Raw genomic sequence first — 18253 nt, 5'->3', positions numbered from 1 at the left:
AGTCTGGAAACAGAGCAACACATATATGGACACTCGAATTTTATAAATGCAGAGACCTGGTGGAAAAACAGTCATTTCAATAATGGGTGCTAAATTTATTGGTTATCTACTTTAAGAATAAAATAAAACCTCACTCTTACTTTATACTATACACAGAAATCAATTGTACGTGGACTGTGCACTGTGAAAGGCAAAATGATAAAGCTTTTAGGAAACCACATAGGAGCATTTCTTCATGACCTGTGGGTAAGGAAATTTTTTTTGGACAGAAAAGGCAGTAACATTAAGTCAAAAGATTGACAAATTGGGCAACCTAATAACAAGAATTTCTGTTCATCAAAATATCTTAGTGAGGGAGTTTTTAAAGCTACAGAAAGGAAGAATATGTGAATGCATATTACTAACCAAGAAATTGTTTCCAGAATTTACACAGAATTCCTGCAAATCAAAAAGAAAAAGATAAACAACACACTAGAAAAGTGGACACAATTTTCTATTAGGCTCTTCACAAAAGAAAATACTTAAGGGACCAAAAAATACAGGGAAAGATATTCAACCTTGTTTGTTTTCAGGGAAATGCAAATTAAAACCACAATGGGATACAACCCACTGAAATGACCAAACTTAAAAAGGCTGATGCTACCAAGGAATAGGAAGATATGTGAGCAATTATAATTCCCAAAAGTGTCTGGTGGTAATGTAAATTGGCACAACCTCTTTGTAAGACTGGCATTTTCTATTAAAATTGAATATATGTACGTATTCTGTAACCAAACAATTTCACTCCTAGCTATAGAACCAACAGCAATGCATATCCATGTGTATCAAAAGACACTAACAATAATGTTCTCACAGCATTAATCAGCCAAAACTAGAAACAACCAAAGCCTATCAAATAGAGAATGGATACATAAATTATGAGTGTGTTCACCTGTTATAATTCATCAGGCTGAACACTTTATGATTTTCTTTTTAGTGTACATTGCTATACTTCATATGCTATATACATCAATTAAGTGGGGTGTTGGGGTTTTTTAAACCTGGGACTGAGGAACTGAGCAGAGTTTCAGCTGAAAGACACAAATCAGTATCATCTCAGGTCAAGTGATCAAAGCCTGTACCAATTTCACTGTATGGAAACTTTAAAAACTTAAGACTTTTTTTTTTTTTTTTTTTTTTTAAGGAGGAAACAAACTCTTTTGAAGTCTGACCCTGCATGCTGAGAGCTATGAAATGATGACAAATAATGACATAAATCCTTATGTATGCACTAACATTCGGACACAGTGATAACTGGGAAATATTTCAGATCAGGCTTCTGACCCTTCTTACTCATTTCTTGAACTCTTGGTTACTTTTCGTATTTGCAAATTACTGCTAAGCACATATTAGCATTAAGTACATCAACATTCCTCAGAACAAATGTTAGAGCGAATACAAAACCTGTCCTCTTACCTAGAACATATAGTTTTAACAACAACAGTGATAATTTTTCATGTACCAGAGAGGAACAGTTTGGCTTGTGTCTTTTTAATGAATTCAATCTGTTCTTAGTCCCAAGCTTATAGTACCCCCCTTTCTTTCTGAATGGCTCTCCAGAATGAAATGACAATCTGTAGCTGTTTCCCTTTACCACCAAGGGTACTAATGTTTTGGAAGACATGGGAACAGATGAAAGTATTTGGTTCTGGGAATGGAAATTACAGATGGATAGAATCCTGTTACAATGAGCTTCACTGGCGTTTTTATTGAACAATTAGCCCTTGCCTAAATGGAAGGGCTTTCCGCTACATTCTGAAGGGAACAAGGCAAAGTGGGTTTTTATTTAGTCCAGAAAAAAAATTCATTATTTCCACCCTCTTTAAGTTTCAGATAGGTGTGTTCCTTTGCCAGATAAGATGCTTTTTCACATCTAAGGCTAAGGCCGTGTGAGTGTGTGTGTTTGTGAGAGATACAGAGTGAGGGAGAGTGTGTGTGTCTGTGACTACACAATATGTATTCCTGAAGCAGGGCCTGGAGCATAAATGTGAATGCAAATTAAAAATGTATTAGGGATGCTTATTTACTTCATTACTTGGTTTAACCAAATGTTTTTAAAATCCAATTAATTTAATCTAATTTTTAATATAGCAGAAGCTGCCTGCCCTAAGATTGCACGACAAAGGGCTACAAATGATATAACTCATTTGAAGCAAGATTTTGTAAACACATGCACAATAAAATTCGCCAGGTATCTTTTATTTTGTAGATGCTGTCATTAGTCAAAAGTAAGCCACATGCAAGTAAAAATACAAAAAGACATGTTATAAAATGGCCCAAAATACTGATGGCACACCTCCTTTTGATGGATGCTCTCAGACATTTTGGAAAAAAACCGAAATACCACAGGTAATTCTGTGTTCCTCTGTTCACAAAAATTCTGGGCTTGGCCAAGTTTTGTTCAAGAGCCTTTTCCTAGGCCCATCTGTGCACTTCCTTGTAAAATCCAGTTTTAGCAAAAGAACTCTTCTGAGTAAAGTTAGCCAGAACCTCCCACCCTCTGTCTGATCATCCTTAATATCTGATTGGGTTTCTCATCCTCCATCAGCCCCTAGATGATTCCTGATTGCCATGGTCTGCCTTCTGCAAGAATCCTGTTAGGTCGGGTTAGCCAGAATCCCCCTTACCCTGAAGTTTCCTTTTAGTAATTTTCTATCTGCTGTCCCTCACGCTTACCCTATTCTTTAGCTATAAGTTCACTTGCCCATGCCGTGTTCAGAGTAGAGGCCAATTTCTCTTCACCATAGCAAGATTCCATTGCAGCAGCCCCAAGCTATCACAATGGCCCTGAATATTAAGAGGCATCACTGGATAATTTTTCTTTAACACTATCCTTTGTTTTACTTAGTCCTTAAAAGGCAATATGCTATGACTCAGATACCCGAAGAACACATGATTTGTTTTCTATTAGTGATATAATCTTATTCTCAAACTTCCAGTCTATGTGTGTAGGATGCTTGTGGGAGGAGGAGAAGTGGCTTGCCAAGTAAAGTTATCTCTTCTGGTTTAAATACTCTGGTCCAGGTAAATGTTCAAGGTGTTCCAAGGTTTCCCCCTTTCCCTTCTCTTGCCTAAGATGGCGTTTGGATACAGAGGCTTAGTGAGGGCCATCTTAGGGTGCTGAGGAGAGGGGGCCTCCGGTTCCCATGTTGTTTAGCTCCCTGCACCAACTTATGGTTGGTCACTGGCCTCATTGTTGATGTCCGTCGTCACCTGCTCGCTGTGCACAGATGGCACTCACTGGTGACCCTCGTGGCTCATGAACTTGTGGCCTATTGTTCTGACTGGCTAGGGCCAATAGACACATCTCTCTTTCAGTCCTATCAGCTCTGGCTGGCATTACTGAGGGCTATGGTTCTTAATTGTGTCCTCCAGAAGGGAGGAAAAAGAATTTTCTCTCTACCCTTTATAGTTCTGAAACATAGTCCTTAGTTCATAGTTCCTGTAACAAAAGACAGATTAACAAGATAAAAATGAACAGAGGTTTATAACATGGGTACTTCATGTACACAGGGGGGAAAAACCCATAGAAATAAGTGAATCCCTAGACTAGCTCTCCAATGAGGAGTCTAAACTTCAGACTTGAATGCTGTCCTTTGTCTGAAACAAAGAGATGGCCAAGAAAAGCACTTTAAACAAAGGCAAGGCTTGTTATGCAGATTTCAGGTGATGCCTTCTCCACCACTCAGTAGTCTCTGGAGATTTAACCATCCTTTCCTTCCTGGTGCACAGAGGGAGCATCCTTACAAGTGGAAAGAAGTCCTTATAGATGTAAATTACTTTTACAGATGGCAGCCTTTCAGAGCTAAACTTATGTCTACAGTTTTTCAAAATAAGCAGTTCAAAATAATCAATGTGCCAAAGAAGTGTATATTGGGGTGGCATAGTCTCATCTTTTCTAGTCATTTCTGGGGTAGTGGGTCCTGAGCCTCATCATTCCATCTGCTCTTGCTTTCTTCCTTTTCTTTCTCTCTTCCTTCCCCCATTTTCCCCTTTTCTTTCTTCTCTTCTTTCTCCTCATCCACTCATATTTATTGGGCAACCAGTATGTGCATACACTCTGCTAGGAACAGAGAACCCATGAATAACCCTCAGCACTGAACTCTGACCTTTTCTCTTCTGCCCAAATTCCTATCTATGGGGCCTGGGGAGTTAACCCATATAAACCATAAAATATCATTAAAGAGACTTTTCTTTAAAAATTTTTTTCTCTATGGAAAAATCTGTATTTCAAATTCATGTTTACTATTAAATATAGAAATTCATCTTTCAGAATGAGGTTGCTTAGGTTCCAAATTATCCTAAAACCCAGCACCCAACTGATGTACTGAAAACTCCAGGCTTGGACAGGTGTGGTGGCTCACACCTGTAATCTCAGCATTTTGGAAGGCCAAGGTGAGTGGATCACTTGAGACCAGGAATCTGAGACCAACCTGGCCAACATGGCCAAACTCCATCTCTACTAAAAAGACAAAAACCAGCCAGGTCTGGTGGCACATGCCTGTAGTCCCAGCTAAATGGATTTTTAAAAATTAACCTGGCGTAATGGGGCTTACTTTCCAACCTAATTCTGGTAATAGCATCACGTGACAGGAGCAGACCTCCTTATCTTAACTCAGGCATTCCTTTCTACTGACTTCAAGTCTTTAGACAAAGCTTAAATCTCTCAACCAGTTGTCAACAAAAGAATCCCTAAAACCCACCGACGGCTTGTAAGCCTCCACTTCAAGATGTTGCGCCTTTTTGGACTGAACCAATGTACACCTTCTGTGTATTGATTTATGATTTTGCCTGGCAATTCCTGTCTCCCAGAAATGTATAAAACCAAACTGTAACCTGACCACATTGGGCACACATTTTCAGAAACTCGGGATCGTGTAGGCCCGGACCATGATCATTCTTAATGGCTCAGAGTAAACCTCTTTAAATATTTCGATAAAATTTGTTTTTTGCATCAGCAACGCTAAGATGCCTGCTTCCTGGTGCTTACATTTTAATGATGGGAATCAGCCAATGAGCAATACACAGAAATTAACAGATAGTATGTTAGAAGGCATACTACTCTGCCATGAAATGCAAAGATCTTCATGTTTTGTGTCCTCTTTCCCAGGTCTGTCTGTGTGTGTGTCTCTTCCCTAGACTTTCTGGTTCCCATTTTTCAAACTTATTCCTTCCATGTCCTTAATAAACCAGCAAAAACCATTCTGAGAGTCCACAACCCAAAAGCTTGTGCCTAAGAGTCCATGCGTACGCTTAACCTTAGACCATGTTCCTCGCCATACAAAGGTATTGCTAGGGGCCGCGTCCAGCGCGGGGTCCAGTGGGAGGACCTTTCCTCATGACCGTCTTTCAAGGCCACCTCTGGTAGATCTGTCAAGCAGCAGTAGCCAATTATTAGCTGGGATCAACATACTCCATGAGTCATCTTGGAGCCAGGCCATTTTTTCTCTCTCTTCTCTCGCCATCAGTGTGAGGTAAGTGAGGGATGATGGCGCACATATTATTTCCTTAGGGCTCTCATAACAAAGTGCCACAAACTGGGTGGCTTAAAACAATAGAAATTTAGTATCCCACAGTTCTAGATGCTGAAGGTCTGAAATTAAGGTGTCAGCAGGGCCAAAGTCCCTCCAAAAGCTCTAGAAGAGAATGCTGTGCTTCCTTTAGTTTCTGGTGACTTCTGGTGTCTTGTGGCAACGTTACTCCCACTTCTGCCTCCATCTCTATGTGCCCTTCCTCCTCTTCTTCTTCTTCTTTTTTTTGTTTTTTGAGACAGGGTCTCACTCTGTCACCCAGGCTAGAGGGTAGTGGCACAGTCTCAGCTTACTGCAACCTCCACGTTCCGGGTTCAAGCAATTCTCGTGCCTCAGCCTCTCGAGTAGCTGAGATTACAGGCCTGCACCACGACACCTGGCTAATGTTTGTACTTTTAGTAGAGATGGGGTTTTGCCATGTTGGCCAGGCTGGTCTCTAACTTTTGGCCTCAAATGATCCGCCTACGTCAGCCTCCCAAAGTGCTGGGATTACAGATGTGAGCCACTGTGCCTGGTCCCCACGTGGCCTTCTTCTAAGGACACCATTCATTGGATTTGGCGCCACCCTAATCTAGTATGACCCAATCTTAACTGATTACATCTGCAAACACCCTATTTCCAAATAGTCACAGTCGGAGGTTGGGGTAGACATGAATTTGGGGGGACACTGTTCAGTATAGCACAGGAGGGTTAGGTAGCGTTGGCCCTGAGTGGCCGGGTGATGGCTCACTGTGGCCTCTGTACTGGCTGAAGCCTGATCTCAAACACACGACTCCCATCATACAATGCAATCCTGCTAGGATCACCAACCACATATCTGGTGGTTTGCCAGCTCCTAAGAGGCAGTTCTGGCGTCAGTATCACTTGATGTCCCACGTGAGACACTCAGTTTTCACCAGAGTCCCATAGTATGAAAGGTGCTGCTTTTCAAATGGTATATACCTTCGTCTGGCAGATGACATGGCCTTGCTCCAGGACTCTAGGGTTCTGTCCTATGTTGCTTCTACAGGGAATTTCCAGAGACTTGACGTAACATCTTTGTCTACTTTGGATACTTCCAGAGCCAAGGGATCTTCCAGGACATGAGGCCCAAGCAGCAGGCCTGTTTGCCACCCCCCAGGCTGAATTCGCCTCAGAGCTCTCTCTTGCTCTGGACCCCAGCCCAAACCAGCAGCCCTCAGCCAGCCAATAAGTTGGTCATAGAGATGATCCCAAGCATGGAATCTGCTGCTTCCCAAACCAAAGAGGCTTACTAAGTATTACACTTTTTTCTGCATGGGCCGAGATGTAAGGTGAGAACTTGTCCTTTACCTCGGAGGGCATATTCCAACATGCTGCAGAAGACTAGACTCCTAACAACTGCAGCATTGTGTGAGGCACCTGAATCTTTCTGGTCTCTCTCTCACCCCCTGGAGTGCATATGTCCTACCAGGGCGTCTAGGGTATTTATCGCTTCCAGCTTATCAGATCTGATGAACACAATGACATCAATAAAATAGGCCAGTGGACTGTTCTATGTAACATCAGAACTCTTCTGGCCGTATTTTCAGAACTAACGTTGCCCTGAGACAAGGCTGTAAATGTGCACTGTTGTCCATCTGATCCTACTTCCTGATGGGTGTGGGGAAAGAACACATTTGCAAAAACTGTGATGGTCTGTTCTAGAGAAGATCATCTAGAACAGACCATCACAGTTTTTGCAAATGTGTTCTTTCCCCACGCCCATTTTTGGGGTCTTTGCAAATGTGTTCTAGATTAACAGCTTCCATGGAGGCTACCACCTAATTGTTTGTAGAAGCCTACTGTCATCTGTCATGAGCCATCTGGTTTTTACAGGGGCTAGACTTGTAATAAAATGGGGATGTAGGCCGGATGCTGTGGCTCATGCCTGTAATCCCAGCACTTTGGGAGGCCAAGGTAGGTGGATCACTTGAGCCCAGGAGTTCAAGACCAGCCTGGGCACCATGGCAAAACCCTGTCTCTACCAAAAAAAAGCCTACAAAAATTAGCCAGACATGGTGGTGTACTCCTGTGTTCTCAGCTACTCAGGAGGCTGAGGTGGGAGGATTGCTTAAGCCTGGGAGGTCAGGGCTGCAGTGAGCCAAGATTGTGCCACTGCACTCTAGCCTGGGTGACAGAGCGAGACTCTGTCTCAAAAAAATGGGGATGTAATGAAGACCACCACCCTTGTATCCTTTAAAGTCTCTGAAGATTGTCTTAACCTCTGCCATTTCACTTGAGACTTGGTGCTATTGTTTCTGATTGGCCACCGTCTGCTATAAAGAGTATACTACTCCTCTTACTTCACAAGTCACAGAATCAAGTGGGGATATTGCCAGTGGCTCAGTGTGCCCACCCAGGTCACGGATTCTGGAACCAGGATGATGACTACCAAATGAGTGTGGGGGAGCCCCACTGTGACATGGACCTACGCTAGAGCTCCATTTTTTCACTCCATCTACATATGGTCCTATTAGTGAGGGGGCATGATAACATTGGCATTGTTTGCTCAGCTGACCTCTACTTTTTCATCATGCATTCTTTTTTTTTTTTTGAGGTGGAGTCTCACTCTGTTGCCTAGGCTGGAGTGCAGTGGCGCAATCTTGGCTCACCACAATCTCCGCCTCCTGGCTTCAAGGGATTCTTCTGCCTCAGCCTCCCGAGTACCTGGGATTACAGGTGCCTACCACCATACCCAGATAATTTTTTTGTATTTTTGGTAAAGACAGAGTTTCACCATGTTGGTCAGGCTGATCTTGAACTCATGACGTCAGGTAATCCACCCGCCTTGGACTCCCAAAGTGCTAGGATTACAGCTTTCATCATCGATTCTTGATGCCTTTCAATGCACATGTCAAGCAATACCCTATTGGTTGCACAAGCACCTGGCATCTAGGAATGCCATTGTGCCTTAGCCCTATACTTAGGCCTCTGTGGGTAAGGGCAATGGTGTCATACACTGGCCTCAAAATCCTCTGTGCTCTGCCTAGTTGTGTTAGTCCATTCTCACACTGCTATAAAGAACTACATGAGACTAGGTAATTTATAAAGAAAAGAGGTTTAACTGGCTTATAGCTCTGCAGGCTTTACAGGAAGCATGGTGCTGGCATCTGCTTGACCTCTAGGGAAGCCTCGGGAAGCTTACAGTCACGGCAGAGGGTGCAGAAGGAGCAGGCATATCACATGGTGAAAGCAGGAGCAATAGAGGGACAGAGTGGCAGGGGAGGTGCCACACACTTTTACATGACCACATCTCATGAGAGCTCACTCTCATCAAGACAGCACCATGAAGGATCTTCCCCCATGATCCAAATGTCTCCCATCAGGCCTCACTTCCAGCATTCGGGATTACAATTCAACATGAGATTTGGGTGGGGAGAAATATCCAAACTATGCTGTAGCCTTATTCATATTATATGTCTATTTCTTCTTTCGTAAGTTTTGGCAGATAGTGTTGATACAAACAGGAGACAGGGAAATACTTGGTAGAAAAGGGCAGTTCCCCAGCAAAGGCCCCACCCACAAGCCTGGAAACCCATGACCCTAAATGGGAAGAGGGATTCCTTTTTTTTGCACCCTAAATTTGCTTTTTGGTCCACCATGCTTCTCATCCTGTATCCATATAAACCCCAAACCCAGGCTCCATGAGTAGATGAGCAGAGGAGCAAACAGAAGAGCAGAGGAACGCAAAAGTGGCACAGCAGAGGAGAGAAGAAAAGGAGTGTCTGAACGTTGAGAGGAAGTCAGCTGGGAATGTTTGGAGAGATTGGCTGTGGGACAGCTGAATTCCAGGGAAAAATCATCTTCCTACTCCATCTCCTTTCCAGCTCCCCATCCACCCTGCTGAGAGCCACCTCCATCACCCAATAAAATCACCACATTCACCATCCTTCGAGTCCATGTGTGGCCTGACTATTCCTGGATGCTGGACAAGAGGGCACTGAGCTGGTTAACACTTAAGCTGTCTATAAATGATAGAGCTAAAAGAGCACTATAGCATACCCACTGGGGCTTTGAGACTTGAAGACACCCACCCCTAGACACTACTGTGGGACCACAGTCCAAAAGTGCTTGCCCCAGCTCCTGCACCTGTCCGTCTGCATGCTCCCCCTCCCATAAGGGGTTTGAGAGCACATGGTGGCCAAACAGACAAGCCACAACCCTTTCACATGTCCTGCGAGGGAGGTCAAGGAACTCTCCCATTTCAGTATCTTTCAAGGAAATGGTCCATTTAATCTAAGTTACCAACTTTGTGAGCATAGACTTGTTCATAGTATTTCTTTACTATCCTTTTAGTGACCATAGACTTAGTGATGTCTCCTCTTTTATTTTTAATTTAGTAATTTGCAGCCTCTCTCGTTTTTTTCTTAGCCTGTTTAGAAGTTTATCAATTTTATTAATCTTTTCAAAGAACAAGTTTGGTTTTGATTTTCTATATTGATTTTGTGTTTTCATATATATGTTTTTAAGACAGGGTTTCACCATATTGGTCAGGCTGGTCTTGGACTCCTGACCTCAGATGATTCACCCGCCTCAGCCTCCCAAAGTGCTGGGATTACACACATGAGCCACTAGTGCTGGGATTACACACGTGAGCCACCAGTGCTGGGATTACACACCTGAGCCACCAGTGCTGGGATTACACACGTGAGCCACCAGTGCTGGGATTACACACGTGAGCCACCAGTGCTGGGATTACACACGTGAGCCACCTCATCTGGCCTCCAGCTGTGTTTCTGCTATTGACTTCTTTCTTTCTTTTTTTTTGAGATGGAGTCTCACTCTGTTGCCCCTGGCTGGAGTGCACTGGCATGATTTCGGCTCACTGCAACCTGTCTCCAGAGTTCAAGTGATTCTCCTACCTAAGCCTCCTGTGTAGCTGAGACTACAGGTACATACCATCACATCTGGCTAATTTTTGTATTTTTAGTAGAGACAGGGTTTTGCCATGTTGGCCATGCTGGTCTTGAACTCCTGACCTCAGGTTATCTGCCTGCTTCAGCCTCCCAAAGTGCTGGGGTTACAGGTGTGAGCCACCACGCCCAGCAGCTATTGATTTCTAATTTAATTCCATTGTGATCCGAGAGCAGACACATGATTTTTATTATTTTAAGTTTGTTAAAGTGTGTTTAATGGCCCAGAATATAGTCTATCTAGTTGAATTATCTATGTGAGCTTCAGAAGAATGTATATTCTGTTGTTGAATGAAATAGTCTATAGATATCAATTATATCAAGTTGATTGATGATGTTGAGTTCACTTATGTCTTTACTGATTTCTGCCTTTTGTGGCTGTTCATGTCTGATAGAGGAGTGTTGAAGCCTCCCACTATATTAGTGGATTTATCTGTTTCTCTTTGCAGTCCTATCATTTACTGGACAGCTCTGAGTCTCCAACGATTTGTCAATTGTAGCTCAGGTTTTCCTACCCCAGTGCTGATTCCTGTGGAGGTTTCTGCTCAGGTGAGTTATGACTCTGTACTTGCTTGTTTGCCTCCCCAGTTCTGGAGGCAGTGGTTTCCCTTGTGACCTCACTTTTCTTACAGATCTAAGAAGAGTTGCTGATTTTTCATTTTGTTCAGTTTTTTACTTGGAGGGATGAAATGGCACTTCCAAGCTTTTTACATGCCAGAATGGAAGCTGGAAGTCTGACTGCTATTTCTTATCTGATATACATTACTTATTTTATTTTTATTTTATACATTTTTTTGAGATAGAGTCTTGCTGTGTTGCCCAGGCTGGAGTACAGCGGTATGACCTTGGCTCACTGCAATCTCTGCCTCTCAGGTTCAAGTGATTCTTCCTGCCTCAGCCTCCTGAGTAGCTGGGATTACAGGTGCCCACCACCACACCTAGCTAATTTTTTTATTTTTTAGTAGAGATGGAGTTTTGCCATGTTGGCCAGGCTGCTCTCAAACTCCTGACCTCAGGTGATCCGCCCACCGCGGCCTCCCAAAGTGCTGGGATTACAGGCGTGAGCCACCATGCTCGGCCCATTGCTTATTTAGTGGATACAAAACTAGAGGGACTTTCCTATTTGTTGTTTTAACATAAACCACATATGATTTATGTATAAGACATGTACGATGTCTAATGACTTTTACAAGTTTGGGTGCAGTCCTTGCTTCACAATTCTGTTTTTTCCTGTAAAATTTTAAGTTATTCAACTATGTATCTCCTATTATGGGAATTTTCAGGATCTTAAGCCTCATGTTGAAACAGATAATACTGTAGCTTCTACATTATATATGTGGGCATATACGGCAGTGGAGATGATATTGGAGTTTGAGTTCCATAATGGATATCCCTGTTTTTTTTTTTTCCCCAACCAACTTAGCTCAAAATTTTCACATATTTTTCAACTCTTTTCTTTTTTACTTTTAATATTTTAGGTTCTTCTTTTACATCATCTCTTGTAACTATGGCTATTTCCCACTGCCATCAGCCTAATAGATATTTAGATTCTTGCAAAAGCCTCCTACTGCATTTCTAACTTGAATATCTACTCTTTCTAAGTTAACCTCTATATTGCTCTCAGATTGTTTTTTCTAAAATTCCCCTTTCATAATTTGATTACCCTGGCCAAAATTGTCAGTGATGTGCAATGATCTCTAGTAGCAATCTCAAAACTTATTTGATTGTGTATATATCAATAAAAATATTTTGAGCATGTGCCCTAATACATATGTTTTAAAAAATAAAGTACACATATATACACCCATCCATCCACATATTTAATATTAGTTAAGCTTAACTTTAAAACTAATTATAAGTAAGAGTTATAATATTTTTCTTCTCATTCCAAAAGATCACTTAGTGCAATTCATTTTGGCTAATGGTGTATAGGCAGAATATTTTTTTTTTTTTTTTTTTTTTTGGGACGGAGTTTCGCTCTTGTTACCCAGGCTGGAGTGCAATGGCGCGATCTCGGCTCACCACAACCTCCGCCTCCTGGGTTCAGGCAATTCTCCTGCCTCAGCCTCCTGAGTAGCTGGGATTACAGGCACGTGCCACCATGCCCAGCTAATTTTTTGTATTTTTAGTAGAGACGGGGTTTCACCGTGTTGACCAGGATGGTCTCGATCTCTTGACCTCGTGATCCACCCGCCTCGGCCTCCCAAAGTGCTGGGATTACAGGCTTGAGCCACCGTGCCTGGCCTAGGCAGAATATTTTTAAAAATTATTAGTTTATTAAATTTTACTTTAAGTTATGGAATACAAGTGCAGAATGTGCAAGTTTGTTATATAGGTATACATGTGCCATGATAGTTTGCTGCACCCATCAACCCGTCATCTAGGTTTTAAGCCCCACATGCATTAGATATTTGTCCTAATCTCTCCCTCACTGTATCCCCAATCCCCGACAGGCACTGGTGTGTGATGTTGCCCTCCCCGTGTCCATGTGTTCCCATTGTTCAATTCCCACTTATGACTGAGAACATGCGGTGTTTGGTTTTCTGTTCCTGTGTTCATTTTCTGAAAATGATGGCTTCCCGCTTCATCCATGTCCCTGCAAAGGACATGAACTCATTCCTTTTTATGGCTGCAGAATACTGTTTTTTTAAATAACAGACTTGGGTCAGTGGAGTGCTGTTCCACTGCTCGTGGTGCTGAACAATCACCATACACTACCTCATCATTGTGACTCCCAACCTTTGGACACTGGAGACTCCTATCTAACTTTTTCCCCTCACTCATGAAACAAAAGGAAATATATAGACAGTAATCTCTAGAGGATTCTGTTTTCCAAGATGGGATACCAGAGGAGTAAAGATTCTCTACCCTCCATGCTGAAGGAATAAAGTATCTTTCCCATGGAGAGAAGCAGACTAATAATGAAAAGAAATGAAGCATTTAAATAAGCCTTTATATTAGCTGAATAATCCAATTTTGCTGTTGAGAAAACACAGACCAAAAAAAAATGTTAAAAGAAGACTCTAATCCTCATGTTTTCAAAACTTTATAGCTTCACAACCAAGAGTGATTGAAAACAGAAGAAGGAATAGCTGTCAAAGACTGTAGAGTGCAATGAAGTTGTAGAGTGATGTTGAGGACTATAAATGTTAGCAGGTACATGAATACTTCTGTGACTGTTGGCTATTAGATACAAGACTGTAAATTTCTGCCTTGAGGATGATTCTGATGGTCTATAAAATGTCAACTGATGTTGTCACAAATCAGTGCTTCATATGAATCCCATAAAGATTATAGAACCTGCAGCACTTGTTATATAAATGATAAAAGAGCTTTTCCTTTTTAAGTCTCCAGCTAGCTACAGTTCAACTGAATGCAAATTAGAAAGCTTAAGTGATACCTGCAGAGTTGAAAAATAGGTTTCTAAGTATATCTAGGTAAAAATATATTGAGGATTTAAAAAAACAAAATAATAAAAAAAGAAAAACAGAATAATATCTGTCATTGGTGGTTCTAACATAATGCCACCAGAGAATTTATAACCAGTATAGCATTTTTGTGTAGACAATTAAAACATTTTTTTTTACTTTTAACTTCTCACTTTAATTTTTATCTTTTAATTGGCAAGTAAAAATTATATGTATTTATAGTGTACAATGGGACGTTTTGATACACGTATGTATTGTGTAATGGCTAAATCAAGCTACTTAACATATTGTGAAAGCAAAATAAATCTTGGGACCCCCAAATCACTAAGCTAAAGGGAAAAGTCAAGCTGGGAACTGTATCAGGTAAACCTGCTTCCCCTTCCATTCCCAAGTAAGATAGCTACAAAGATGAAAAAGCTACCTACCTCCCTCACAATTTGCCCACCAGAAAATTTCTTGTGCACCTCAAGATCTTTACCCTAAAACAATTCTGTTGCATTTCACCCTGGCAATATAGATTAATAGCTTATTTTCATAGGTGTGGAACAAAGGGCAGAACTCAAAGTCATCCCTCTGCTCATCTGAGACGAATGTTTGATTATGGGTCTCACCATCAATGCTAAACTTTGGTGTTAATGATTATACTTCTTTTTTTTTTTTTTTTGGAGTGCAGTGGTGCAATCTTGGCTCACTGCAACCTCCGCCTCCTGGGTTCAAAAGATTCTCTTGCCTCAGCCTCCAGAGTAGCTGGGATTACAGGCGCCCACCACCATGCCCAGCTAATTTTAAAAGTATTTTTAGTGGAGAGGGGGTTTCACCATGTTGGTCAGACTGGTTTCAAACTCCTGACCTCACGTGATCTGCCCACCTCAGCCTCCCAAAGTGCTAGGATTACAGCCAGATACTAATAATCATACTTGAATAACCCATTTCACTGAAAATCTTCTTCAATATACACTTTTATTATCTATTTCCATTTTGTAAATATTTTTTTAGTGTATATTATGTGCCAGGCTATGTGAATGCAGAGATAAAGGCAGTTTCTACACTTAAGAACTTCATAATCCAGTGAAGGACACAGGCAAGAAGATAAGTTAATATCATTGTTATATTGTCTGTAGATGTATAAGCAGAATAGTATGTCAGCACATAGAGAGATAGCTAATCAGCATATCCTAATGCTACCAGAATACGAACAGTCTTCCCAGATGAGATGATGGTTGAGCTGACTCTTTCAAGGACAGTAGGCACCAGCTAGACAAGCCAGTGGAAGAAAGACATTCCGGAGAAAGAAAGCAGTGTGTGCAGAGCCAGACAGGTGTGAGGCAGCAGAGCAAGAACTGGAGATTAAATGCCATTCATTAAAGGGGCGGTATTGACAGATTCTGAGTAGTGACATGATAGGATTTGCATATTTAAAAAATCATTCTGAAAATAATGTAAGGAGTAGATTCACAGCCTCCAAAAGACGGAAATAATTTTGGAATATTACTAAAAATATTGAGTCATCAATCAAGTCATTGGAAGTGAAGATGGGGAAAGGAAAAAAATTCAAAGGCTGTATGCAGTGACTCATGCCTGTAATCTCAGCACTTTGGGAGGCTGAGGCAGGAGGATCACTTGAGGACAGAAATTCAAGACCAGCCTGGGCAACATAGTGAGACCCTGCCCCTACAGAAAACAAATTTTTAATATTAGCTGGGCATGGTGCCTCACAACTATCATCCCAGCTACTCAGGAGGCTGACGCTGGAGAATTTTTGCTTGAGCCCAGGAGTTTGAGGCAGCAGTGAGCTATGAATGTGCCACGGTGCCCCAGCCTGGGCAATAAGCAAGATCTTGTCTCAATTTTTTTTTGAAACACAATTAGGTTATAGAATCAGTACGGCTTGAGCAATTAACTTTAGGGCAAGGGATAGAGGCAAGTCTCAGGTAATCCCAAAGTTTTGGCTGGGAAAAGGGTATCACTTGCTGATCAAGGGAATACAGAAGGAGGAACATTTGGGGGACAAAGTGTGAGTGTTGGCCATGTTGTGCGTGAGGTCCCTATGGGGCATGAGTAGAGATGTCCAGGGGGAAAATACCTACTGGATTTTGAAGTTCTCAGGAGCAATCTTGGCTTGCAGTGGAGATGTTGAAGCCATCTGCAGCAGCTGAAGCGGTGATGGGGTCCCCAGAGAGACTGTGGAGAAAGAGGACAGGGCCAGGAAAAATATTTCAGCAGTGATGGGAGGAAAAGGAACCATCAAGGATAATAAAATGGAGTAGCCACCCACAGAGGCCAGAAGAAAACTGGGGAGCAGGTGTATCGTGGAAGCCAGCAGAGGAAGAGTTTCAAGAAGGAAATCAAATCAACAGTAAATAGGAAGACTGAGGAGGCTTGTGCCTTAGTCACTCCTGTTGTGGTCCTTTGACCAATCTAAATTTCATTTATATTCGATTTCTGTTACTTACTCACTTCAAAAATATGCGTTTAAATACATGACATAAAATGTAGCCATATTGTATAGATATTACAGCTAACAATTATGGCCTTATCAAGGTACGCCTCTCCTCTTGTATTCTTATGGTAATGCCAGAGGCATTCTTTCCAGTTGTGCTTGAAGCAAAGCCTGGAACCACATAAAGAAACTACTCCTGCAATTCCCCAGTATGAAAATGAAATTTTGTTCTATAGAAATGAATTCTAATATATGACCGAGTGGGTCCTTTTGAGAGATACTTTATAATGCTATAATAAAACTCCTTTGTACTCACAAGTTCAGCCGTTCAGGTTTTTATATTTGTCATAATGTCAGAAATTACCCCAAGGTGTCCAGAGAGTAGCAATACTTTGAACATGATAGAAACATATTCAGAGTTCTCAGCACTGTCATGTAAATGTTGAATTTAAATAACCGAATGAGAAAAAAAAAAACATTTAAATAGGTTTGTTCTGTGAATTAAGGTCACAGCATGTATTACTCAGGATTCTCCAGAGAGACAAAACCAATAGGATAGATAGATAGATAGATAGATAGCCAAGGGGACATTTATTAGGGGAATTGGCTCATGTGATTATGGAGGCTGGGAAGCGCCACGACAGGCTGTCTACAAGCTGGAGACCCTGGGATGTCAGTAGCGTGGCTCTGCGCCAGGAAGCTGATGGTGTAACTTTCGGTCTGAGTTTGAAGGCCTGAGAGCAGGGGTTGGTAGGGGAGGTTGCTGGTATAAGTCCTGTAGTCCAAAGGCTGGAAGAGCCTGGAGTTGTTGTCCAAAGATAGGGGAAGAGTATCCCAGCTCCAGCAGATGCATCAACCTATGTGTCTTTTCTGTTTTTGTTTTCTGTGGACCCCAATGGCTTGGATGGTGCCTGCTCACACCGAGGGTGGGTCTTCCCCACTTGGTCCGCTCAGACTCACATGCTAGTCTCCTCCGGAAACATCGTCACAGATATACCCAGAACTCATGCTTTACTGGCTCTCTGGGCATCCCTCAATCCAGTCAAGTTGAAACCTAACATAAACCATCGCCCAGCATTTTATAATAACCTCAAAAAGAATGCTGAATCTCACTGTGGGATACTGGTCTTTTAGCACTAAAAGACAAGTTAGTTGAAACTCAGAAATGTGCTTGTTTGGTGTGGCGTGCATGCAAGTGTGTGCCTGGGCGTCTGTGTGTGTGTGTGTGTGTGTCTGTGTGCCTGCTGGCTTTAGGGGACGTCTGCCCAATGACATATCTCGAGTGTAGAGTGCCCAAATAAAGAGATTTAAATTTTAGATGGACCGCCTATTCAGTTCCCTTCTGGTTTCTAAAGGAGAGATAGTCGTATATCTCTTATATCTGTACACCCAAACAAGATGTGAATGGAACAAAAATCAGCCAATTTGTTTCTGTCGGAAAATAAATATAGGCTTCCTATCTGTGGAAAGGCATTGTTTGTCATAAATCAACACCCACAAGAAACATAATATTCTCAAAACGTATTATTTTGAAAAATTCCAAAAGCACAGAAAAGTTGAAAGAATAATGCATATACCTTTCATCTGGAATCACTAGTAATATTTGGCCATATTTGCTTTTTCAATGTATATGTGGTTACATGTGTGTATGTACTGTCTTCTTTAAACCATCTGAAAATAAACTGCGGATAGCAGGATACGTCTCTCCTAAGTACTCTGTGCTCCCAACAACAAGAACACCTCCATACCACAGCACCATTAGCAAACCTAATAAATTTAAAACTGGTCTACTCATATTCAGTTTTCCCAATTGTCCCCTGAATATCCAGGATCTACGACAAGGGCCGCATCGTGCATTTAGCTACCATGTCTTTTTAGTCTCTGCATCTAGAACAATCTCCG

The sequence above is a fragment of the Cebus imitator genome, unplaced genomic scaffold (assembly GCF_001604975.1).
Source record: "Cebus imitator isolate Cc_AM_T3 unplaced genomic scaffold, Cebus_imitator-1.0 Scaffold11, whole genome shotgun sequence".
In the NCBI taxonomy this organism is placed as follows: Eukaryota; Metazoa; Chordata; class Mammalia; order Primates; family Cebidae; genus Cebus; species Cebus imitator.
The sequence above is the reverse complement of the archived record's forward strand: the minus strand, read 5'-3'. Positions refer to the sequence as shown.